The sequence below is a fragment of the Echinops telfairi genome, unplaced genomic scaffold (assembly GCF_000313985.2).
Source record: "Echinops telfairi isolate 266 unplaced genomic scaffold, ASM31398v2 ScPeMD7_1;HRSCAF=3_0, whole genome shotgun sequence".
Lineage (NCBI taxonomy): Eukaryota > Metazoa > Chordata > Mammalia > Afrosoricida > Tenrecidae > Echinops > Echinops telfairi.
This window is the reverse complement of record NW_022103896.1, coordinates 18,078,651-18,104,540: the sequence shown is the minus strand read 5'-3', so window position 1 is coordinate 18,104,540 and position 25,890 is coordinate 18,078,651. Positions and strand designations below refer to the sequence as shown.

Below are 25,890 nucleotides of genomic sequence, written 5' to 3'. Positions count from 1 at the left end.
TCTCATCAAGTCCCACACTTCTCAACCATCGGTACCACTTCTTTCCTTCTCCCAAACACTCCTGCAGCTGGGGTGCCAGGGGAACCCCAAGGACCTTTCCAGTCTCAATGTTCACTCCTTCCCAACACAAATCTTCACTCTTTGTAGACGAGTTTCTTCTCAATCTCTCAAAGACATCCGCCACTTTCCTATTTCCATATGTTTGGCATTTCTCCTCTGCTCCTATCAAATACAGCTTGTTTTTCAAACCTACTACTGTCAACTTGACTGCAAGTCAACGGCTCTCTAGGACAGAGCAGCGCTGCTCCACAGGGTTTCCACAGCTGGAAACAGGTTGCCTCATCTTTCTTCCAAGAAGCAGCTGGTGAGTTCAAACTGTGAATATTATGATTAGCAAACCATCACTGAACTCACTTTGTCAGTTAAGACTGATGAGATCCCTACCTCCTCCATAAACCTCACTAAGGTGGTGTAAAGATAGATATCTAGAAGGAAAGTCTATAGATGGATGGATAGGTAGAGATAACAGTTCTGGAAGTATAGTAATGTGGCTTTGAATCTCTTATTTACAATTTACTAGATTTGTAATGGAAAGGAAATTTATTAGTATTATTGAGTCTCCTTTATAAGTATAAAAGCATATAATTATATATGCTCTATAGAGTTTTTGACTGGAATAAAGGCATTGAATTTTTCCCAGAAAAATACATTTATATATGTATTTAACAACTGTTTACAAAGTGTCTAGGAGCCCAGGTAATATAGTGGGCTGTGTGGAGGACTGCTAAGAGAAAGGTCAATGGTTCAAACACCAACCGCTCTGAAGGAAAAAAGATAAAAGCTTTCTGCTCCCATAGAGATTATAGCCTCAGAAACACAAAGGGACAGTTCTATTCTGCTCTATGGGGTCATTAAGAGATGGAATCAAATTAATGGCAGTGACTTTGAGTAATTAGTGACTGTAGAATTATGAAACTACCAGTGAACTTGATTGGGTGATTTAGAGTCACTGAAATTCACTACAATATTACCCAGTCATTTTACTCTTATCCAAGAGAAGAAATTATACATATCCGTACAAATATGGTTGCAGGGGAGTAAAACTACTCAATGTGGCTCTTCTTGCCAGAGTCTCTGTAATTCCCACCAAACGACTTCTTGCTGACCTGATGCCTGGGAAAGAGAAGGTTGGGAACAACACTGATAGGATTCAGTTGTGAGTAATTGATAATGTGATTCATTGTGAGGCCTTCCTGCAGGGTATAAAAATGAGCTATTTGAGAAGGTGGAGTGTGCATCTCCCTACTAGCAAGACCCTGAGATTCCTGTACCTCCTTGATCCAGGAGACAGCTTTGATAGCAGAAGGACAACAGAGGACCAGCAGAGCCAGAGCCGGAGGTGAGGCAGAGCTGTGAACGTCTCAGCCCACAGACCAAGTTAAACTGCTTGTGCCTGGAAAGATGGTTGGCTTGGTGGAGACTGCTGCCTCTGGGCACTTAATTCAGGGAGCTGGATTTGCAGAGCCACAGAGATGGAGCTGAGTGTCTTTGGGTCAAGGACTAGAGTGGAGTGGCATGCCCTTTGGAATTTATTAGCAGCCCCGAGCGAAATTCATGGCATGTTCGTCTGAACAATCTACCGCGAGCATTTCTACCCGTTAGCTTCCATACACAAATCCGGTCATTGTGAGACTGTCTGTGAGTTGTGTGTGGTCATTGCCATGAATAAGAGATCCTAGTGGGAAAATAGAGTGTACTGCGGGAGACAGAACAATTTCACTCAAATGTTCATACCACCTTTGTTTGTTCATGCCACCCAACTTGAATGGCACTCAATATTGCTCCAAAAATGAGCATGAATTAACTTTTAATACAAATAGGGACATATATTAAGCTACAAATAATGATGCTCCATTAGAGTTGGGCAAGAAGAGGGGTGCACATTGCACAAATTAATTGCTTTAGAATTCTTTAAGTTGCAAACTAATCTATAGCGACTGTGGTGCAGTCGTTACGTGACATGGTCCTCTAGCCGCAGTCTCCGTAATAGCTCTCATCACATAACTGGGTAGAACTACGGAGTACTTGTGACCCAACAAAGGGATTGGACAGTTTGATAATAATGTTGATAAGGTTCATGGCACCCTTTTAGGGTAGAGTCCTACAAAGAAGGCATATAGAACCTTTGCAAAAGGCCTGGTAACTTTTTCCATTCTTCTAGGCTTAAGATGAGCCACACTAAAGACCTAACGGGGGCTCTCACAACCCCGAGAAAGAAGAGCCAGGTGTGGAGTTCACTTGGTAGACCCAGGATTCCTGAGAACGCCTTCCATCCAGGAGTCAGGGGGCTGTGGTCCTGGAATCAGTGCGAGGCAGCAGGAAGCTGCCACAGGAAAAGCTACAGCAGAACCAGGAGGCCACCCGGAGACTGGCAGGAAAGGGCAGTGAGGCTCTTCACGTTGGGGCAGGAGGACTTTCTGGTAGAGTGGGGTGCATCTGGACATTTCTCAGGGCACGTGTGTGTTTGAGGATCCACAGCGCTAGAGCTGAGTGACTCCCAACTGAGGCCTTTGAGTTCTAATTGGCAGAGCTGCAAAAACTTTGCATATAGCTGAGAGGGATGACTGAGAGCCAAATGAACGTCAAACATGATAGTGGGACAGGAGGAAAGTATAGGGAAATAGAGGAAAGAACTAGGAGGCAAAAGACATTTATAGAGGTATAAATATAGGCATGTGTATATGTAAGTGCATTAATATATAACAATAGGGATATAGGTCTATTTACATATATTTGTGTTAAGTATCAAAGTAGCAGATGGACACTGGGCCTCAACTCAAGTTCTCTCTCAACGCAAGAATACTTTGTCCTAATAACCTGGCATCCTGTGATGCTCACCTTCCCAACACCATCGCTGAAGTAAAAATGGGTGCATAAGCAAATGTGGTGATGAAAGCTGATGGGTCCTATTAGAAAATATAGGGTCTGGGGTCTTAAAGGCTTAAAGTTTAATAAGAAGTCATCTAGCTGGGAAGCAACAAAGCCCACATGGAAGAAGCACACCAGTCTGTGTGATCATGAGGTGTTGACAAAATCAGATATCAGGCATCAGAAGACCCAAAACAATCATATTGATGTGAATGAGAGGGGTCAGAGTAGAGACCCAAAGCCCACCTGTAGACAATTGGACATTCTCTCACGGAAGGGTCAAAAGGAAGTGACGAGCCAGCCAGGGTGCAATATAGCACCAGTGACACATACAACATGCCTCTAGTTCATTATTGCTTCCTCCTCTCCACTATCATGACCCAAGTTCTACCTTATAAATCTGGCTAGACCAGAGAATACACATTAGTATAGATAAGAGCCCTCAATGCATGGAATTCAAACCAGATAACCCCTTCAGGAACAATAATGGGAGTAGTAATACCATGAGGGTAGGGGGGAAGTTGGGGGGAGGAGGGAGAGGAAGAGGGAACTGATCACAATGATCGATTAGTAACTGCCTCCCCTCCCCCACCAAGGGTGATGAACATCGGAAACGAGTGTGAAGGGAGACAGCAGACAGTGTAAGATATGAAAATAATAACAATGTATAATTTATCAAGGGGTCACAAGAGTGGGAGGGTGGGGGAGAGAGAGAAAAAAGAGGACCTGATACCAAGGGCTCAAGTAGAAAGAGAATATTTTGGAAATGATGATGGCAACATATGTACAAATGTGCTCGATACAATTGATACATGGATTGTTATAAGAGCTGTAAGAGCCCCCAGTAATATAATATAAATATTTTTATATTTATATTATAATATATAAATATTATATATATAATATAAATATTATAAATATATAAATATAATATAATATAAATATAAAAATAAAATGATTTATATTTAAAAACCAGCTTTGTAATACTTGCCTGGGCAGGTCAGAGATCAAGCTAAGGGACAGAGAGAGTCTTGCGCAAAGGCGGTTTAGCAAAGGCTATTCTGATTCTAGAGCTATATCTTGGGCATTTCTTATTCCCAACTGTCAGCTGTGACTTTTCTTAACATTGTGAATATTGTCTCTAATTTCTTTGTGATGATTGTGATGAATTATCAAACCCAGCAGAGAGTGTCATGAGAGGACACTTGGTGTCAGAGCTGGTCAAAAGGTTGGAAGTTGGAGGCATGTCTGACTTCTGTCTCAGAGGAGACAGCCTTGAGTTGTTCATCTTGATTATTATTTTTTTTACCTCCTTCTCTGTGAAGTTGGAGGAGGTCAGGCACCTCTGCCGTGCTGTTTTGATCATGAAAAAAGGCAGATTAGTGTGATCCTGGGGGTTATGAGAGAGGAAGAGGAAGAAGGGAGGATAACAAAGAGACGCGGGAACTATCGTGGGTGTGATATTGGTTTCATGGATGTAGCTTTATCAAAGTTTATCAAATTGTATACTTTAACTTTGTGCACATTGTTTTATATCAGCTCTGCCTCACTAAAGCTGTTTTGTGATCCACTTAAATTTGTTCTAGTTTTTAATATTTCCTTTCGTTTTGATTGGGGTTTTTATCCATTTTACTTTGTTAGTTTGTTCTTTTGTTTGTTTTTTTAATGGTTTTCTATACATGAAATCCACAATACGTAAATCTATAGATACAGTAGCTGGATCAATGGTTCTTCAGGAGTATGGCAGGAGAGGTTGGGGGAAATGGGGAGCTTCTAAAGGCAAGTACAAGAATGAAGAAAATGTTCTGAAATGAATAGTGGTGATTAGTGTACAGTTCTTAATGTGATTGAACTATTGAATTGCGTGGTATGTTAATTATATTCCCATAAAACTGTTGCAACAATTTAAATAGATAACCTATTTATTTGGTAGGAATAGCTTGTTGTACTAGGCAAGATGGAAGAAATCCAAGCTAAAATGAAGATACTGGTGGGGGAAAAAAAGACTCCAAAATGTTTACTGAATGCAAATTGAGAAGTTTCAATAAATGGATGCAAGTGCTCATTTGACTTACATCAAGAAATTTGAAAAACAGCTAGCTGGCCAACTCCCTGTCAGAGATGCATATACATGCTTTTGATATGAGGGAAACATAGAAATGGCCAAACAGCATCATTTGAATCACAAGTAAAATTTTGCTGAAGATCATTCAAAAAGTGATGCAGAAATACATGAACAAGGAACTTCCAAAAATTAAAAATTATTTCAGAAGAGGATGTGGAATAAGGGACATTATTTTTGATGTCCAGTGAATCTTGGCTGAAAGCAGAGAATACTATCCTTTGTTGGCTATGTAAAGGCATTTTGACCGTGTCGATCAAATTAAGTTAGTGCACAACATTGCAAAGAATGGGATTTCCAGAACACTTCATTGAGTTCTGTCAAACATGCATAGCCCAAGAGGTAGTTGCTTGAGTAGGATAGAGACACTGTTTGGTTTAAAATCAGAAAAGTTATGCATCAGCATTGTATCCTGTCCCATACTTATTATATCTGTATGCTGAGCTTATACTCTGAGAAGCTGTATTATATTTAAAATGTAGCATCAGGATTAGAGGATGACCCATTAACACCATGAAATATATAAATAATACAATTATTTTCACTGAAAGTGAAGAGTAGTGAAGTACTTGTTGAAGATTCAAGATGAGACACCCTTTAATATGGATTATATCTTAACATAAAGGTAACAGACATCCTTACAACTGGACCAATAAGCAACTACTTGGTAAACAGAGAAAAATGATAATTGTCAAGAATTTTATTTTACTGGGATCCACAATCAATGCCCACGAAAGAGGCAGTCAAGAAGTTACAGATGTGTTGCATAATAATAGGGGATGCTATTGCAAAAGACCTCTTTAGATGTTAAAAAACTGATTGTGGTGTTGCGGGCAGGAGAGCCAGTCAGGGTGCAGTGTAGCAACAATGAAACATACAACTTTCCTTTACTTCCTAAATGCTTCTTCCCCACCCACTATCATGATCCCAATTCTACCTTACAAATCTGGCTAGAGCAGAGGATGTACACTGGTACAGATAGGAACTGGAAACACAGGGAATCCAGGACGGATGATCCCTTCAGGACCAGTGGTGAGAGTGGCGATACCAGGAGGGTAGAAGGAGGGTTGGATAGAGAGGGGGAACTGATTATAAGGATCTACATATAACCTCCTCCCTAGGGGACAGATAACAGAAAAGTGGGTGAAGGGAGACATCGGGTAGTGTAAGATATGACAAAATAATAATTTATAAATTATCAAAGGTTCCTGAAGGAGCGGGGAGCGGGGAGGAAGGGGGGAAATGAGGAGCTGATACCAGGGGCTTGAGTGGAGGGCAAACGTTTTGAGAATGATGAAGGTAACGAATGTACAAATGTGCTTTATACAATTGATGTACGTGTGGATTGTGATAAGAGTTGTATGAGCCCCCAATAAAATGATTTTAAAAAACACTGATTGTGGTAGCAATTGTATAATACTGCTTGACGTGATTAAACTATGGAATGATATGACATATGTATTAACTACCAATTAATAATAATAAAATTTTAATGCAAAGATGTCACTTTGAGGACTAAGGTGTACCTGACCTTAACCATGGGATTTTCAATCATCTCATATGCATATAAAAGCCAGATGATGAATACAGAAGACCAAAGGGGAAATGATGCCTTTAAATTACGGTGTTGGAAAAACATTGAACAGATTATGGACTGCTAGAAAAACAAACTTCTCTTGGAAGAAGTATAACTATGATGCTCCTTAGGAGCATGGTAAAACTTGTTCTCATGTGCTTTGGACAGGTTCTCAGGAGATAGCAGTCCCTGGAGAAGGACATTGTGCCTGATAAAGCGAGGATCAGAGAATAAAAGGAAGATTCTTGATGAGATTGATTGACACGATGGCTCCAAAAATGGGCTCAACCATAACAACAATTGTGAATATGCTACATACAGTTACTGTGCGTTGGAATTGACTCAACCAGGCGAAGAATGACAAGGACAGTCCATCTTTGTTGGGATGTCTAGTGGATTAACGGGATAGAAGGAAATATATATATAAACTATGGAAGAACAAAGGAGAAAGCTCTCGATTCTTCTTTTGGAAAATTAGGTGGGAATTAGTCAATCAGGTGGTTAGAGTTCAGCAAACGCTTGAAGAATTCCAAAGCCAAATTCACTGCCATCAGGGGGATGCTGGCTCACAGCAACCCTATAGAATAGGGTGGATCTGCCCCGGTGAGTTTCCAAGACTTTAAAAAATATGTGCTTTTAAATTTTCGTGGTTTTTTACTTATTACCTGGCTTCAAAACATGTGATGTGACCTTCAAATAATATTTTTTCATTATTCACTGAGTCACAGGGGAAATTTATTACTGCTCTCTTTTATTACTCTTTGGGAATATAGTTGCCATAATTCTTATGTACCTGATCACAGATCTTCCCTGCTCCTCATTTCTCTTCTCGAGGGATCCAGACAGGAAATCTCCCCATAAAGAAGAAAGAGCAATGCATAGCATTTACAGTGATGATTTGAGCTAAGTCTGAAAGAGAACTTTAACGATCAAAACTGTTGTAAACATTATACACCTTTTCAATATTCAGTGAGTATTTGAAAAATCATGTTCTGCAAGAAAATATGGCAGAGAATGATGAAGGGTGGGTGGTGGTCTAGAAGGGATATTAGAACAGCAGCTCTTCTGTGGAAGAATCCATCCTAAACCAGGGTCTTGTGCAATGATTGTAATGGTTCAATGAAAATGCCCTGGCATGTTTATGGTCTATCACAGCGTTCTTGCAATTTTTCCATAATGAGGATGAGGTCTCAGGAGCTATGTTATCCGCCTACATCCTGTCACTAATTTCTGGAATATTTCCGCCTCATTATTCATGGCAGAGGGTAGATAATTTCAACACAGGAGAGACATTGTGCAAATTGCTTCTCTTTGGCATCCAGGGAAGCCTACATTTGACATTTCCCTCCAGTTACAAAGGGGAAACCCCAGAGGGAGTCGGATGTGGCAATCGGCAACCAGCTCTTTGGGGTACACTTTCACATATCTTTTTTTTTCCTTGTCTTAACTCCGAAGTGAAAGGGAAATTTCCTGAGAGATCCCTTATAAATACACTAACATTTTCTATGTGCAGACTTATCCCTGGAAAACAACATCAAAATCACTGACAATCAGACACCTCTTCTCTCTTCCTCTTTCCCAGAGAAGTTTCTGTCTCCGAAAGGAAGCTGTGCACTAGTAATTATTTCCAGGGGAAAGAATTAGAACGATCAAAGTTGTTTGTTCTTCTCAACTCCCTTGGCATGTCTATCCACCCATATACATATATAATCTAAGGTGGCCTAAATTTATTTGTAAGGAAACCCTGATAGTGTAGTGGGTTACACATTGGGTACAAACCTCAGACCACCAGTTCAAAACCACTGGCTGTTCCTTGGGAGAAAAATGAGGCTTTCTGCTTGATAGGCTCGGAAACTCAAAAGAAGCAGTTCTATTCTGTCCTATAGAGTTGCTCTGAAGCTACATTGACTTTATGGGAGTGAGTTTGGAGGTTGGTAAAGCGTATTTGTGATATATATGTTGCAAAATATATCACCAATATATCTGCCTCTTGAGATTTTATGTATCTCTCTATAAAGAAAAAAACCATAAGTTTGAGCCAAGGAAGAGAAGACAATAACTATTGTTACAGTAACTATTGTAAAAAAGAAGATATCTTTTTTATAAGTGATGTTATTAAAAAGATAAAGAAAAACATTGACAATAAGTCTCATGGAGACCTTACGCAGGATTTCTGAGACTAAATACTTACAATACTCGATGCCCTCATCTTTCCCAGGCCCGCAGACCGGCTGGTGGGTTCGCACTGCATGGACCTTACAATTGGCAGCCCTGTGTGTTCTCCTCAATCCTCACTCTCATTGAATCGATTCCAACCTGTAGTGATCCTATAAGAGAGTAGAACTGCCCTTTGGATTTCAAAGTTGTGAATCTTTTGGGGAGCAGAAAGCCTAATTTTTCTCCCGAGTAAGGGCTGATGAGTTCGAACTTCTGACTTTGAGCTTAGTAGGCCAATGGAGAATCCACTATGCCACAAGGACAGTCTTAAATCCATACTCATGCCAGAGAATACATGAAGTCTACAGGGGAAAGAACCTCCTGGCAGGGAGAATGCCTGGGTCTGTTCACTGCTAACACAGACTGGGTATTCGACCTAAGTAGCTCACATCATAGGTCCAGGTCTTCGTTTCTTCATCTGTGAAGTATTTCCTCCAATTCATTTGAGTAAGACAAATCTAAAAAGCAAGTCCTTGTGGAAAAATGAAAGAGAAAGTAGTCAATAAGGAGGGCTGTTTCAGGATTCAACCAGCTATGACAGGTTCTGTTTAGCAGGATTGGTGGAGGGATGAAAATGTGGTTGACATGAAACTACAAAATGGTGAAAACTTATTCAATGCTTCATTTTTCATGTATGAGTGCGATAGGTTTTGTGTCAACTTGGCTGGGCCAGAATTCTCAGAGTTTGTCTGATGATAGGAGTTGCTGTGAGCAGCCGAGCAGTTGTGGGTGGATTGAGATGGGGTACAACCTCTGACTCGGGACACAGGGATGTTGCCTTTGGGAGCAAATTTCCTCTGGGCTGTAGCCTAATGTCTCTATAAGTGATTATTGTGGAAAAACAGTTTTCCTTCTAGCTGGGTGTGGATTCTGGGTCGGCCTTATTTTGGACTTGAGCCAGTGACTTGTCTCATTGCTCACCTCTCCAGGAAGACTTCAGTGGCCTTCCAGCTGAGTTGCCAACCTTGGATTCATGTGCCTCTGCAGTCACCAGTCTGTCGCCTACTGCATGTCTAGAGTTCATGCGTGCCATAGCGTGACTCAGGAGAAGTCTCCAACTTAACATATGACCCACGGACTTAGGAGATCTACCTGGGCTTGAACTTTACCACTTTGACAACTGTGACCCATTTTCTTGCTAAAACAATTTTCTTTCTGTATATACATATATGAGTGCGGTTGGTTTTGTTTTTCTAGATAAGCTAACACAATGAGGATATGACAAAATTTGATGATTCGAGGGGAAAAGCTTGAGAAGATCTTCATGAGCACTTGATAAGAAAATTTTTACAACACCATGGATGACACTGGCCCTAGTAAAGCAGGAGGACTGCTCTGTAAGACTAACAATCCTTGTGTCAAATTATTTCTAAATGATCTGCACCAAGGCTCTGATATGTGCTTTGTGGCAAGAAACCCCAGAAATTCTCCACACCTTTTAAAATAGACTTGATCAAAGGTTTCATGACATGTAAACCTTATGCCTTCTATTTGTGTGGATCTGTTGTTACTATCTACATAATCTCCTAGAGATGTCATTCTTGTGGGGGGAAAAACTCACAGCATGGTGGCTCAGAACTCTAATGCATCTTCTTCACACGTCTGGATGTGTCTCTCGTGTCTCGCCACATGTTCTTTGCTCCATTCTGAGATGGAGGGAGGCACAGGCCAGGCCTTTGCTCCCACCATCCACAATTGTCTCTCAGCTAGCTTGCCCAAACAAACGTATATTTTTGTCTAAAGGAAACCTTCCCCAAAGCTTATCAAAGATATTTCTGTTACCCTTTAATGGTTTGTCACTAGCATTCCAAGTCTCTTGAATGTACACCTCCTTAGATCCAATCCACAGTATCTGTAAATTAATTTTAAAACTCAACCTTTGAAATCAAACTGAGAAAGGGGATATGTGGCAAGAGAGAGGAAGAATTAGGCATAAAAGTGAAGTTGTAGGCCAAGATTACTGCCAGTGAAAGATCGTTAAGGTCTCCGGGAAAGCAAGATTCTAAAACAAAGCAAAAACACAAACAAGAAATGCTTAGCCACGTCATCATCCCCTAGGCCATTGACACAAAGAGAAACACAAAATCATGTAACACCAGAGATAAAGTGTGACACTAAATGACTCATTCTGTCTGGTATTCCCTTGCCTTCCACGAGCGCAGAAGACTGCTATTCATCTGTGACCATATTTCCTCTTTGATAACGCCTTCCTGGGCTAAGGGGAGTTCAGTGAATAGTTCTTTTCTCAAAGACTCATAGCAATTTATGCAACGCTATCAATGCTACCATTTCAATGGTATATTATTATCATTTGTTTATATTTTGCTGCTCTCCAAACCTCTGTGCTCTCATTGTCCTCTTCCTGGGAATTTTCATTCACTCCTCCCGTGGCATTGGCTACTGAAGAACTGTGGCTGATTCACAGACTCGTTACTCTGGCGACGACCTTCCCAGATGCATGCCTACTGAATAGTTCCCCGTGGATAGTCCCCGTGCTGCTTGCATTAGTGAACTTGGTCCTGTAGCTCTTATACAGCAGTTCTCTTCTCCTTCTAAGAGTGTCTAGCTTAGACTAGACATGCAGCGCATATTTTGTACAAAGTGTTTACCTTAGCACGCAATCATATCTTTCCTATGAAGTGTGTTTCATTTCCTGAGTTCTTTACTTTGATGAATGACGTCACCATTCAGCCAGTCACTGAAAACAGGAGTTATCCTAGAAAAGGCTCAATTGTACCCTCAACAGAGAACTGGAGGATAAGTGCTTCTTAACATTGGCTTCTCTGGCTCCACAATGGCTAACTGAGTCCAGGTGCTCATCATTCCTGGCAATAATTGCAATCTTCTCGTAACTGTTCTCTCTGTCTGCAGCCTTCACCCTCACCAGTCCACCCACTGCACTGCTGCAGAGCGATATTTTAAAACCCTCAATCTAGGCCTATGACTCCATTCATCTAAACGTGACTTATAGGATAGGGTTCCAAGATCCCCATCCATCGTGTATGGAAAGCGTTAGCTGTAGTTGCCTCTCTTGTTTCATTCGTCCTGCAAAGACCCATTTTCCTCTAAAGGCATAATGTAAGCATTACCTCGGATGGGAAACCTTCTTCAAATCCCAATTCTTCCTGAAAGGAACTCTTTCTCCTTTGTGTGTCCATTGTGCCTTGAACATACACCATCTACCATGGCAGCTGCTGGTCTTGTTTTACCGTTAGCTATGTTTCTACTCCCGCTGCTAAACTGGGAACTAACTCCCTGATGGCAAGAACTTTGCACATTCTTCACATTATTCCTAGCAACGTGTGTCCACCATTTTATTGTATTTGGAGGTGTTTATCTTAAGTTTACTGATCGTTCAGGAAATGAGTTACATTTATTATGCTTTTTTGAGATCCTTGAAGGTTAGGACAAAGACCTTCTATCCATTTGACCTAACACAGTTTGGATCAATTATAAGGACTTTAGAAAAGCGTGCTGTGAAAATACTGATGTTAAGAACAGCCCAAGGTACATCGACAAGGAAAGGGATTGTCAAGCTGGGGGGAGATGGAACTGCAGGTGAAAGACTAGCAGTGCGGCTTATTGTGTTCTGTGCAAAAGACGACAGCTGAATGGGAGGTCTGGAATAGACACGTCTTTTAGAGGAGCAACAGAATCAGAATCATCTATCAGGCCATGCCACCACATCTGCTGTGTTTGTCCCCAGTATAGGGACAGATCTAGAATCCCAGCTAAATTTCACCCCCAAGGTTTCCACTGAGACATTACGTTCCCCAGTGACAAATAAACATTACAGCCAAACTAGTTAGCAATTTGTCTTTTGAGGGTAGAATGAGTCTACTAAAATGTATCTAGATGCACACTTTTCTAGATGCACACTTTTGCCTATCAGGTGTGCAGAAAACAATGTTTCAAACCTGTTCATTCCCCTTTGAGCCCAGTGGATAATTTGCATTTCCACTTTAGATCCACTGAGTCAGAATCTGCAGTTGAACAAGATCTCTAGGAATCACCTGGGGATTCTAATTCAAAGGTAAACTCTGGTTCAGTATACAGTGAACCCTCGTTTATCGCGGTTAATCGGTTCTAGACCCTACTGTGATAAATGAAATTCCGCGAAGTAGGATTCCTTATTTGTAAATCAAATATTTTCGTAGTTAGAGCATAGAGGACATGAAAAAACACCCTTTAGTCACCATTACACTCGTATTACCCAATTTATTAAACGAAAAAGGGAAATACAGTAAAACATTTTGGACGTTACAATTATTATTTATTTATTATATTATTGATGGCATCTAGTTTACAGTATTACATATTTCACATACAGTATTATTATACATAGTTCTTACAAATACTATAATCAATAGCCTATGAAATGACTTAAGGGATGTACTCTACAGATGGGTCGCCGTCTTTTTCCTCTGAAGGAGTGGGTGTAGGCAGTGGGTGCTGTTACGCAAAAACCACGATCGAGTGAAGCCGCGGAAGTAGAAGCGCGAAGTGGCGAGGGTTCACTGTATCTGGGGATAAGAGCCCAGATGGCATGTTGAGTTAAGATTGGGCTGTTAACTGCAAGAGTGGCTATTCTAACCCATAAGCTACTCCCCAGAAGAAAGATGAGGCTGACTGCGCCCGTAAAGATTGCTCCCTACAGGTTTGGAATCCCGGGGGACAGTTGTATGCCATGCTTTAAGGAGCTCACAGGAGTTGGGATAAGACTCCAGGACAGTGGGCACACCGGAGTTGGGAATGCAGAGAGCATGGCAGAGAGCCCAGGATAGTGGGCACACCGGAGGTGGAAATGCAGATTCTCAGCAGGCAGTCAAACCAGAATGAACTGGAAGTCCTGGCAGAAAGGGTCTGGTCTGTTGCCTTTGGCTAGCATCTAATTAATTTTCACTGGAACATCTTTTGTATTAGATTTTTTTGCATGTGAAAAACGTTCACTTACAAATTCTCATCTGATAATTTAACACTTAGGTGCTATCAGAGTTATTGAGTGATTGATGCATCTACGTGGGCATCCCATCGGATTAGACTGAAGAAGTTCCTCACACATAAAAATGAAACAAAATAAAACAAAATGAAAATCAAATGAATTGCTATCATTTGCTATCAAGTTGATTTCAACTGTTGTAACCCTTGAGGACAGAGTAGAAATGCTCCATCAGATGTCCAAGGCTGGAACCCGGACAGAGTACTCAATTTTTCTCCTGTACTATGACTGGTAGGTTTACTTTTAAGCTTACGCATCTCTTGGGTTGGCAGATAGGCACTTAATCACTCAGTCAACAGCACCTATATAGTGTATAAAATTTATTAAGTAATAGAATATTTTAAAATAATTAATGATATCCGATTCTTCGATAAAATAGTCACACATGATAATATGCAGTTAAATTAATCGAAAGCATTGAAAATGTTATTGCGTTCATTGTAGCTACTCCTCAATATATGAGGCCAATCCACAAAGGGCCCTAAAACTGGTGTACAAGTTTTAAAACCAGGACAAAAACTGGTGTCTTTGTTGTTGAGCCGAATATGTGAATTTTCAAAAAAAATTAGAGTATCATTTGATGCACAGAGTGAGAAGTTTGAAGATTTAACTATAACAGAGCTTTGAACGAGGGCGTAAAGGAACATGCCGCTGAGATCTGGACCTTTCTCTACCATGTATGTGAGTCTGTAACACGGCGTTAACTAACCGATCACTGCTTTTCATCCTCCTGCATTTTGTCTGTCCACCATTCTGTCTGTCTCTACCAGGGGTCTTCAAAGAGTTGGTGCAAAAAGAGAATGAAAAGATCATTGAAATTTTTCCATGAATGTTTTGAAGTCCCCTGTGTGGATTCATGCCTGCCCTCTTGCCTCTTATTTCTCTACCATATGATTCAAGTCTTCTGGGACTGAGAACTTAGTACCTCATTAAGTAGCTTATTATATGCCCTAAATGGAACTCCTTCTATTTCCCCAGCGCCACACTTTCCCCTCCTGAATGGTTGCCATCTTAGCTGATGAACCATTGATCCATTCACTCACTCTTGATAAAGAAAGTCATTAGTATCAAAAGAGAAAGTGATATTCAGGTATGAGATAACGTAGTATTGATATAGGCAGTGGGAGCAGAGGTGGATTAAAGGGCAGCTAAGGAGCATTTCTGAAAGAAAACTAAATGGGACTGTGTAATTAAATGAATAAGAAGAAAAGGGTTGAGTCAAAGATATTCCAGCTATTAGAATATTGGTGTTAGTAACCACAGAAAGCTTGGTAGGTAGTAGAAAAACAGAGGCCTGTGTCATAGATAAGGATTTGTGACTGGTTTCCATCGAATATTGTCAATGGAGAGTACCGTAGGCTGAGTTCTCTAGAAAATCCAAACCCATGATATATTTGTATATATAAATTTATATCAAGAGAATGACTCACATGGTTGTAGAAGCAGTCCAAGGCCCAGCAGGTTCCAAGGCCATGGGCCAGATGTTAAGCTGGAAGCTGCTGCTAAGCTCACAAAGCGTCAGGTTCTGGGAGTAGGGAAGCAGAGTTTTGAGTGATGAAGAGTCATTGTCTTCAACGACAAAGTTCAGTAACAGCTGCTGGCTTACTACTTTTCCTGGCGGATTTAACTCAGGGTGGTTCTATTACATAATCTGAGTTTGAGTCATTAGCTTCGTGGAAAGTAAGTATCCACCTATTAGATGAATGCTTTTGTATCTGAATGCCTTCAGCCAAGACATTATGTTCAACATGAGCATATTTTGTGCTATTGGCAAATATATACTCTTCTGAGCTTTGTTACTAGGGTTTGACTTTTTGCTCTCTGCCCAAAGTTGCAGGAGAAAGGAACTTAGGGAAATATGAAGGAACTTGAGCAAGAAGGAGAGGGAGGTATTCCCTTCCCCCCATTAAAAATCAATGAAATGTAATCTTCACCTTCCCTGACTGAAACATCCTACATGTAGAATCCCAAAGGGAAAATACCCAGACATATCCAACAAATACCCAAAGGGCATTAGTCTCTTCCGGTTCACAAAGAAATGACTAATTTCCTGTCCAATAGTCACTGCCATCATTTGACACTAATTCATAGTGGCCCTACAGGACAGGGAAGAATTACCCCTGTGAGTTTCTGAGACTATAACTCTTTATGGGAGTAGAAAACCCAGTCTTTCTTCAGAGGAGCCACTAGTGGTTTCGAACTGCTGACTTTGCAGCATGCAGCCCAACCCATAACCATTCTGCCACCAGGCCTCCTACTTTTCCAACAAGCCCTGCAATATAAAAAGCCCATTGCACTTAATTAGAGCCTGATTTGAGAACAATTAATTCTTATAATAGATAGGCCCTGCTTGATGCTTGCCTTCATAAAGAGATCACTGAAGATTTGGGTATTATAAAAAGCTGTGGTGAAGAAACAGATGATGCCCAGCTATCAGAAGGAACAGCATCTTGAGTCTTAATTTCGAAGAAGCAAGCGAGGCAGCAACTAAATCCACATGGAAGAACCACACCAGCCTGTGTGATCCAAGGATGTAAATAACAAAATCTAAATCTAAAGGAGGGAACGGTATCAGAGCTTAAATTGTGAACACCCAATTTGCAGAAGGCTATTGATGACAGTGGAAGCCCAAAATCCCTTTGTAGGTCTACACATGGATTAAGCTTCCAGTGAACTCATCCCTCCCCTCCCAATCATGTTTTAAGAATGTGAAGAGCCATTATATCAGACAGAGAGCATCATAAACTCAATTATGGCAGAAGTAGTTAGGTTAAAATGTAATATTTTATCATTTGATCTCCCTTTTGAACCATTTTAAAGTTGTTTCAGATTTTTTTAAGAAAAGTGAAGGGGAAATATATAGGAATTAAGGCTCTGGTGAATCCCTGTGACCATAGACCAGGGGTAGGAATAGCCTTGGTATCATGGAGAATGATTTGGAAGGTGGACTATTGCAGATACAGTTAGGTTAAAATTTAGCACCCTATCATTTGATCTCCTGTATGATCCATTTTAAATTTGTTCTAGTTTTTAATATTTGCTGCTCTCTTTTTTATTCAGTTTTTTTCCTGATTCATGTTGTTTTTGTTAGTTTTTTTAAAAGTTCTTCTATATATGAAATCCAGGAAAAGTCAATCCATAGAGACAGTAACTGGATTCATTTTTCTTTGGGGGTCTCGCGGAGGGAGTTAGGGGGAAATGGGGAGCGGATGACAATGAGTACAAGAAGAAGGAATTTTCTAAAACTGATTGTGGTGATGATTGTACAACTTTTCTTGCTGTGATTGAATTATATGATATGTGAATTATATACCAATAAGATTTTTAAAAAATAATAGAAAGCCCAGTGAAACACTCACATGCTGAACTCCTATACAGACCATACATGTGTGAGTATGTGCGTGTGTGTATAAACACACGCGCAACCTTCTGGACATAGAAGATATTTGAAGTATTAGAAGAGTCTTATACTTTATACTTTACTACATAAACCCCCAAAACTAAACTTACAACCATTGAGCAAATTCTGACTCAATTCAATTCTCTATACTTTTATATACTTGTGTGCAAATAAATGTAAGCATGAGACTTTTCTAATAGTTCCAATACCTTCTCTCTCCGATTTTATGTTGGCTGAAATGACAGAGTTGTTGAAATTTCTGTCTGATCTCTGAGGTCCACCCAAACATCCCAGCATGGCCCAACCCACAGTCATATCCACAATTATGGTCTTGATGGCAAATTTCTCTGCCTTTAAGTGAAACTAAATTAAAGAAGTATGACAGGCTGAACTATATTAATTATGAACTTAGAGACAAAAAATATTCATCATGATACAGCCACTGGCTAAGTGCAGGGAAGCCTTAATTAGAAGACATGACCTAAGCCTGCTAAGTTCTTGAGGCCTCGGTTTTCTTATCTATAAAATAGGGCTTGCAATACCATTTCCCAAGGCCGTTTCAAATTGCCTGGCACCTTCTCTTTTCACCTCATCCCTTCTAATCCCCTCTAAAGTTGAATATTTTCTAGTCTCTATTCAAGAGTGCCTCTGTGAGCAGGCAGAGGTGCAGCAAATAGTCCTCCCTGAAGTGCAGACAGGCTACCTATAAAATCACTGTCGTGGGAGTAAGTGTCAAAGCATGGTTTAGGCAACCCTGGCTTAGTGTTACCCAATCCACCATGACATTCTGGAGATATGTTGTTAGCAGATGCCAGTGTCTGAGATAATTGTTTCCATGACTAGTATCATCAGTACTCAAACCGAAAGAATTACATGTTCAAATCAAATAATAGTACATGTATATTCATAAAAATCTCACTTTCATCATATCTTATCCCAAGTCAATGTAGAACACCCTAACATGCACACACGTGCACACAAACACCCTGCTCCCTTCTGAAATCTAGCATGAGAACATTTCATTTCACAGTCCCATCTCTGGGGCAATACCAGGAGAAAAAAATGGAGAAGACAGTGGATTTAGGATTTCATAATCCAGTTACATGGCAATTATACCTTGACTTTCTCTAGTTCTTCCTTCTCGGGGTTTGGGTGTGGGAGGCAGTTGTAAAAAGGAAAAGAGTGTGATTTGTTCCTGATCATGAAAGATGATTCCTGTACTCCCTCCCTTTCTTATTATTGCCATATGGCAAATTTATCACTTCTTTTCTTACAGGAAAGAGAGCTAAGGATGTGGATAATCATGAAAATATGAGCTACATATGGGCTTGCTCGTGGGTAAAGTTTTATCCATGAGAAAATGTTTTAAGTAAAGGAAAGAGAAATTTTATTTTGTTTAGTTGAACACTCATTAAAACTTTGTCATTGTGACTGCTCATTAAGTTCTAATATCATACTCCAAAAAACCAAATCCACTGCCATTGAGCCCATGCTGACTCACAGAGACCCTTTAGGACAGGGTAGAACTGCCCCTGTGAGTTTCCAAGACTGTAACTCTTTACAGGAGTAGAAAGCCCCACCTTTCTCCCAAATATCTCACTAGATATTTTTAAATTATTATTGACCTTTAACTAATGAAATTGATATAATTATTATCCTAATGAAGACAATGGAAGAATGGAGGCATTTTAATTATAGTGTGTTCAAAGACTATGGAAAGTACTGTGGACTTCCAGAGCCCAAGCACTTCGGTCTTGGAAGAAGTTCAAAGTGCTTGTTAAACACGATGGTGAGGTTCCTTCGTCCACAGGCTGAGCATGTTATCAAGAGAGACCCATCCCTAGAAAAGGACATAGTGTTTTGTAAAGTAGAGGGTCGACCTAAGAGAAGAGCCTCCATGTGGTGGTCTGACACAGTGCCACAACCAGGGGGCCCCATATAACAATGATGATCATGGCTTTGGACTAGCAGGGCTTCCTTCTGTGGAACATAAGGTCATGTTGAGTAGGAATCCACTGTCGGCCCTTAACAACCACCACAGAAATGAATGAAATCCTCCATGAGCTGTGCCTGGGGAGGCATTGGAGGAAGAGTAATATATTAAAACATTCCTTCACCCAAACAGTTAACTTTGGTTAGGTCCTTACTATAAGACAGAGACTGTTGTAGGTGTGTCTTATTTAATCTTCGCATTAGCTTTATGAGGAAGGTCATATTGTCCTGACTTGAACCACAAGAAAAGTAAGGCCCAAGTCACAGGCAGTAATGGCAGGCAGGTATATATATCAAGAGAGTTATAGATTGACAGCTATTTAGAGAAGGTTGTATATTTGGGATTACATCATGCAGACATCTTTCTCATGAAATAAAGCACAACTTGTTTCCTCTTAAAGCCAGTAAAACTGGTTAAGCAGTATGTTTCTCATTTACTTTAATCTAGAGTTCCTCAACCTTAGCAGTATTGACGTTTTGGGCCAGAAAATTCTGTGTGCGTGGGAGCTGTCTTGTGCTTAGTAGGGTGTTTAGCAGTCTTCCTGGCCTTTCCTACTGGCTCCTATTAACACCCCACCTTCCTACCCTGATTGTGACATCCAAAACTCTCTCCAGACATTTCCAAATGTCCCTGGCATGAGAACCATGGATTCATTTTATGAAAACATTCATTTTGGTTTAGAATCTGACTCTAGTTCTCATGTGACTATCATAGAAGACATTGAACTTTTTGGTGTAAGTATAATCCTGTTACTTAATATGCATTTCATAAACATTTCTAAAATTTCAGAATATTTATGTGAGCGATTTGACTGAAATCTACAGGAAAAGATCTTGTGAATCCCACTTTATATATAATATTTTTTTTAAAGAACAAGAAGATTAAAAATAATTACCAGGAAGGCATGATTAATTTTGGTATAAAGAATTTAAAGCACAGATCAGGATTCGAATGCTTAATAGCACACACTAGACACATCTCACATTTTCTTAGCCTCGGCCACATTGTCCTCCTCTCTCACTCATGAGAGCAATCATCCTGGCTCTGCTCCTTCCCAGGGTACTCTGATGGCTCAAGTAAGAAGGTAAGCATCAGCATAGCAATTGGTATCAGTTTTTTCTTTTAATCATTTTATTGGGGGCTCATACAACTCATCACAATCCATACATATGTCGATTGTGTAAAGCACACTTGTACATTCGTTGCCCTCATCATTCTCAAAACATTTGCTTTCTGCGTGGGCTCTTGGGATCAGCTCCTCATTTTTCATTTTTCCCCTCCCTCCCTGCTCCCCCCCCCTCATGAACCCCTGATAATTTATAAATTATTATCACCTTATCATATCTTACACTGCCGACGTCTCCCTTCACGCACTTTTCTGTTGACCATCTCCCAGGGAGAAGGTTATATGTAGATCCTTGTAATCAGTTTTTCTTTTTTTGGGTACCAGTTTTTTCTATGTGGATTTTCCTAAAATTATCCAGAAAAGTAATGGCTGAGCTAAGACTGAAACTAATTCTAGTTTCTAGATAGTCTGTTTCCTTAGATTAAATGTGACAAATACGTGGCTCCCCAACCCCCTGACTATGCAGATATTACTAATTAATCACAGATCTCCTTCCTTGTGTGGCCTCAGAAGTTTTCAGTAACACACTACAGCTGCCACCAACTTAGGATCAGATATAGGACTTGAGGGCATGGCTGTTGCTGCCCCTCCATTAAACAATGTTTCCACTTGATTTATTGGATATTGGATATTACTTCTTTTCTATTCTCCACATTCTCTATAGCACCTGGCATCTCAAACGATTTAAGGAAAAGTGAAAGGAGATGAGAATGATATTAAGAAGGGCAAAGGTCCCAAACAGCTCTCTTATTATCACACATGAGGATCTTTTAAGGGATCATCTGTATTTTTATATAGTCCTGTGTGACAGGCAGTAGCAGAAGTGGGACTCAATTTGGTGCTACAAGAATGCTATGTTAACACACCCCTAACTGGTTTTTGCCCTAGGAATGATAATGCTGTTGTTAGCTGCTCTGAGTCAGTTCCCTGGCTCAGAATCTCTCAGGAATCACCTATCTTATGTTTCACTTTCTACTGAGTTCATGTATAATTGACCAACCCAAAATGTGTTTTCTGGCCTTCCAAGTTTAGAGAGCGTGAATCCGAGATCTTAACCTTCATTTGGGGGACAGCCATTAGCACAAAAATCCCCCAAGTGCAGGAGGCATCTGAATCTCCTGGAAAGCTTGTTGAAACCCAGACTGTTGGACCACCCTCAGGACAGCTGATTGAGTAGGTCTGGGGTGGAACTCCATGATGAGAGCTTCTAGCCGGTCCTAGGTGACGATGCTGCTGCTAGTGTAGGGGCCACCCTTGCAACGTCACTGTGCTGGTGAAAAGAAAATTGATCTGAGAGCCAGAAGACTTTGTTCTGAGAAATCTGTCTGGTTTTTGTAATTTTTGTGATTTGGAACGAAATACTAGACCTTTTGAGGCTTGAGCTCAGTGCTTTATAAAGTGGTTCGTGGAAGCTGCTCTGCTTACCTCATGGAGTTGTTTTGAAGATTAAATTACATAGAGGATGTTGACGAGTCTTACAAATGGCAAATGCGCTAGAGGAGTAAATACTTATTAGTGCTTTTGCTGTTATTTGCGGAAGGTGCCTTTTTAGCCTGGAAGGTTAACCAGCTATTTACGGGCCCTCCTCGGCAGCTCAATGGCCTTCTCTCCTCTCCTCCAGCCAGGACTGAATGAGGCAGAAATACGTAAAAATATGTCTGTCTCTACACAATGTTCTCACACCCTCTCAGACTTAAGCATGAGGCAAATGTTTGCAGAATGTCCTGGGTGTTTGGTCTAGGCATTGCTCCCCTTGGCTGATCTACAGGGACTGAGGTGAATATGCTAATCAGAGGTGAATGAGGGTAGAGCGTGAATCATTATTCCTCAGATTTTTGCTTATGACTCATGACAGCCACTTGCCAGGGGCGGGGGGGAGGGGAAGGAAATCTGTAAAACACCCTCAATAAAGCCGAGACAAGCACTCTGGGAAGGAGAAAGACAGTGGAAACAAAGTCAACCCTAAAGCTAGGAAGCCAGTTGCCATTGAGATGCAGAGACCACAGTGTCCCTGTCAGCCAACATAATTCTTTCACTGACCATGACGAGCACTCGGACCTTGGCGTTGTAATTCCTGACTCTGCTACCTATTGCTGCGTGCCATAAAGTTACTTCTCAACTCTGAGATATTAAATGCTACCTGGAGGCAGAGACCACCTCTGTTGTTTTGTTTTACCACTGTACTCTCAAAGATATATGTAGTTGAGACGCTCAATAAATATGTATCTAATGGGTGAATGCATAAACTATCCCATTTCTGTTAGCTTCATTTAAAATCAGTATCATTCTTAGAGTAGTGACTTCTATTGTCTGCTTACACTGGCCTGATTCCCCTTAATGGCTAATTCACAGTGTGAATGACCAGTTCATAAGCTTTTAAACATAATCTCTCCTTGGCAGGGTCTGGTCCAAAATCTGTACATCTTTTAAAGGACATCTAGCCTTGAAAACAGCTACATTTTATTCAGGTCTCTGGAAGCAGCATAAGTTATGTGCTGGGCTACTAACTGTGAGGTCGGCAATACGAAACCATCAGCCATTCCTTGGGCAAAAGATAAGGCTTTCTGTTCCTGTAAAGATTTCAGCAATGGAAACCCAAAGAGCCATCCTATTCTGTCCTGTGGGGTCATTATGAATCAGAATTACCCCGATGAGGACACTGAGTTTGGGGTTTTATGTATTGAACACCATGCTGGTAAGCAATGGCAGACATCTACAGAGGACCAGCTGTGGCTCTTCGCTGTGTAGTTTGCATTAGTTAACTTGGTTTTCCGTATAACAAGGCTGTGAGGTTGGTACTGTTATTGTCCCCATTTTCCAGAAGAAAAAGCTAAGGAGTTGGGGAGTCAAATAACTTCTCATTGAGTAGGCACGTGGCATTGCATTATGAGCTCATTCTTGCTGCAGAGTATCTGATCTTCACTGTTTCCCCACACTGCCTCTCGGAGGATCAAGCCTCTAGGACGACTTCTAGTCAAAGCACTGAATCAGGAGAACAGGTGGTGCTGCGGTTACAATGAACCTGGAGTCCATCAGCTGTTCTGTGGAGGAGCAACATGGCAGCCTGCGTCTGTAACCCTTACAGCCTCAGAAACTTCAGGGGACAGTGCTAGCCTGTGCTCGGGGGTCACTCTGAGTTGTAATTGAATTGCAGCTGTGTGGGTTTTATACTGGTGAATGGAGTCTCGGAGTGATGCAAACAGTGAAGGCACTCCGCTGTTCATTGACAGGCGGGAGTTCACGTCTACCTAAGGCAGCTCAGAAGATAGGGCCAGTCATGTACTTCTGGAAGAACAGTCATGGAAGACGCTATGAAGCACATTTCTAGTCTGGCAAATATATGGTCACCTGGTCACCGTGAGTCAGAACTGACTCGTTGACAACTGGTTTCTATCAATTAACAGTCACAACTTCACAAGGTGATTATTATAGTTGTTATCATTCCAATCAGGTAAACAACAACAACAATAACAACAACTAAGGTGTAAGGAAGTAAAACTACATTATTACTGAATGTAGACCCACCAGACCCAGCTGTGTTGAGTTGACCCCAACCCATAGCTGTACTCCAGGACAGAGCAGAAGTGCCCCACAGGGCTTCCAATGTTCTCGCTCTTCAGAAACAGATGGCTATGTCATTCTCCTGCAGAGAAGTTGGTGGGTTTGAGCTGCTGGCTTTTTGGTTAGCAGTCTAGTCTTGTAACCACTGTACCATCAGGGCTTCACTGAGTGTAGAAGTGGGGCTGAAGTTCAAGTATCATTGATCCATAATCCCCATTCTGTTCTATGTTCGTTCTCAAATATTTTCCTTCTCTACCTTTCTTAGTGACTGCTTATGTCGGTTTCCCAAACTTAAGTAATGTCTAGACGTCGTGTAAAACATACATGGGACCTCCAATGTTGACTTTAATTATTTATATCATATTATATAAAGATATACAAGCGCAAAACCAGATTATTTATTTTCTACGCTTGGAGTTCTGTTATGACTGCCAAACCAAAACAAACTTACAAATTAATTAAAATGAAAGCTAGAAATAATGAATAACATTCTAATTGACATCATGAGTAACATGAAGTGCCATTCCAGTGCAGAATTGATGGATAGCCTGGCACTGCGGTGACACTTGCATTGTGACTACAGTGTTCATGGCCATGGAGTTTTGTGTTGGACACAGCTGTCAGCTATATATCCCCTGAAAAGCAAACTTCCACTAATTTTCTTTATTCCAAATACTGAGAAGCTCTGGTCCATTCTGGGTCCTTTGGTCTTCATGTAGCACAAGGACATTTGCATTGTAAATCCATTTCCCTTACATAATTAGCTTGCAGTAAAGACAATCCTTTAATTTGGTGTTGATTTGTCCCTTACACACAACACAGATGACTGGTCTCAATGAACTCCTTCCTGGAGAGAGTGAAAACAAATTTGATGCATTAACGGACTTCAGGTGGGGGTCACCTGAAATAAAAAGGGTCTCTTCTGAGTCTCTGGACCACAAACAGCTGGAACCACTTAAGTGCCTTCAACAACAACATTTTTAAAAAGCTGTCTCAAAACCGGCCTGCTTGCATTGTAGGAAATACCTAAGTACAGGCTCACAAACGCACATCCACAACCCCACACAGAGAACACCCGTTCTGTCATTTTATATGTCAAATTAATTCCATTTTAATACATCTTATAACATCAGCTCTGGAAAAACGGGAAATGGGTTTTAAAAAGCTAGAAACAGTCCCACATGTGAGAAAGCGACATGCCTGTTAGATCCATTACAAGGGACTTGGCTCTGCTTAGAGACTCATGCGCGATCTCAAACTCTGATTCAAAGTTAAGTGACATGTTTTGAAATCCGAGAGAGAAAATGACATGGGGAAGGGATGAGGTGCAGGACAGAGAGAAGCGCTGTTCACTGTGTTTCATGGCAGCAGGGCGAAGCTACTCAGAAGGAAAGAGAAGCTCACGCCCTGTGGAGAGGACCTTCTACATCACAAGAGAGAGTGTGGTTCCAAAGGAAAGAAAACTGCAGGCCAATTCCAACAGAGGGAATTTTGCAGAATATTTCAAGTGTAAACACCACAACTAGACCAGAGTTTTGCTTTCCTTTTGCTTACGCTGTAGGGGTTACAGCAGGGGTTCTCCACCTTCCTCATGCCGCCACCCTTTCATACAGTTCCTCATGTGGTGGTGACCCCAACCATCAAATTATTTTCGTTGCTACTTCTTAACTGTAATTTTGCTACTGTTATGAATCCTAATGTCAGTATCTGATTTGCAGGATGTATTTTCATTGTTACAAATAGAACATAATTCAAGCATAGTGATTCAGCACAAAAGCTATATGGAATTATATATTGTGAAGTATATATTTCTAATTAAAGATAAATGAAATTTGGTCTTGAAGCAGGCTGTAGCATGGGTAAGAGTCTGAATATAACAACAGTAAATGACATTGCTACATTTTCCGACAGCATTCATAAAAAGCCAACATCAGTGCGAAGACTGAGGTAGCTTCTTTCTCACCAGAT

The 25,890-nt window shown here is 40.8% G+C and overlaps 1 pseudogene; it reads right to left on the bottom strand.

The window, feature by feature from the left end:
• Positions 1–25,515, bottom strand: part of LOC101658730 — a 33,349-nt pseudogene extending 7,834 nt beyond the window's left edge.
• Between the last annotated feature and the right edge of the window lie 375 nt (positions 25,516–25,890).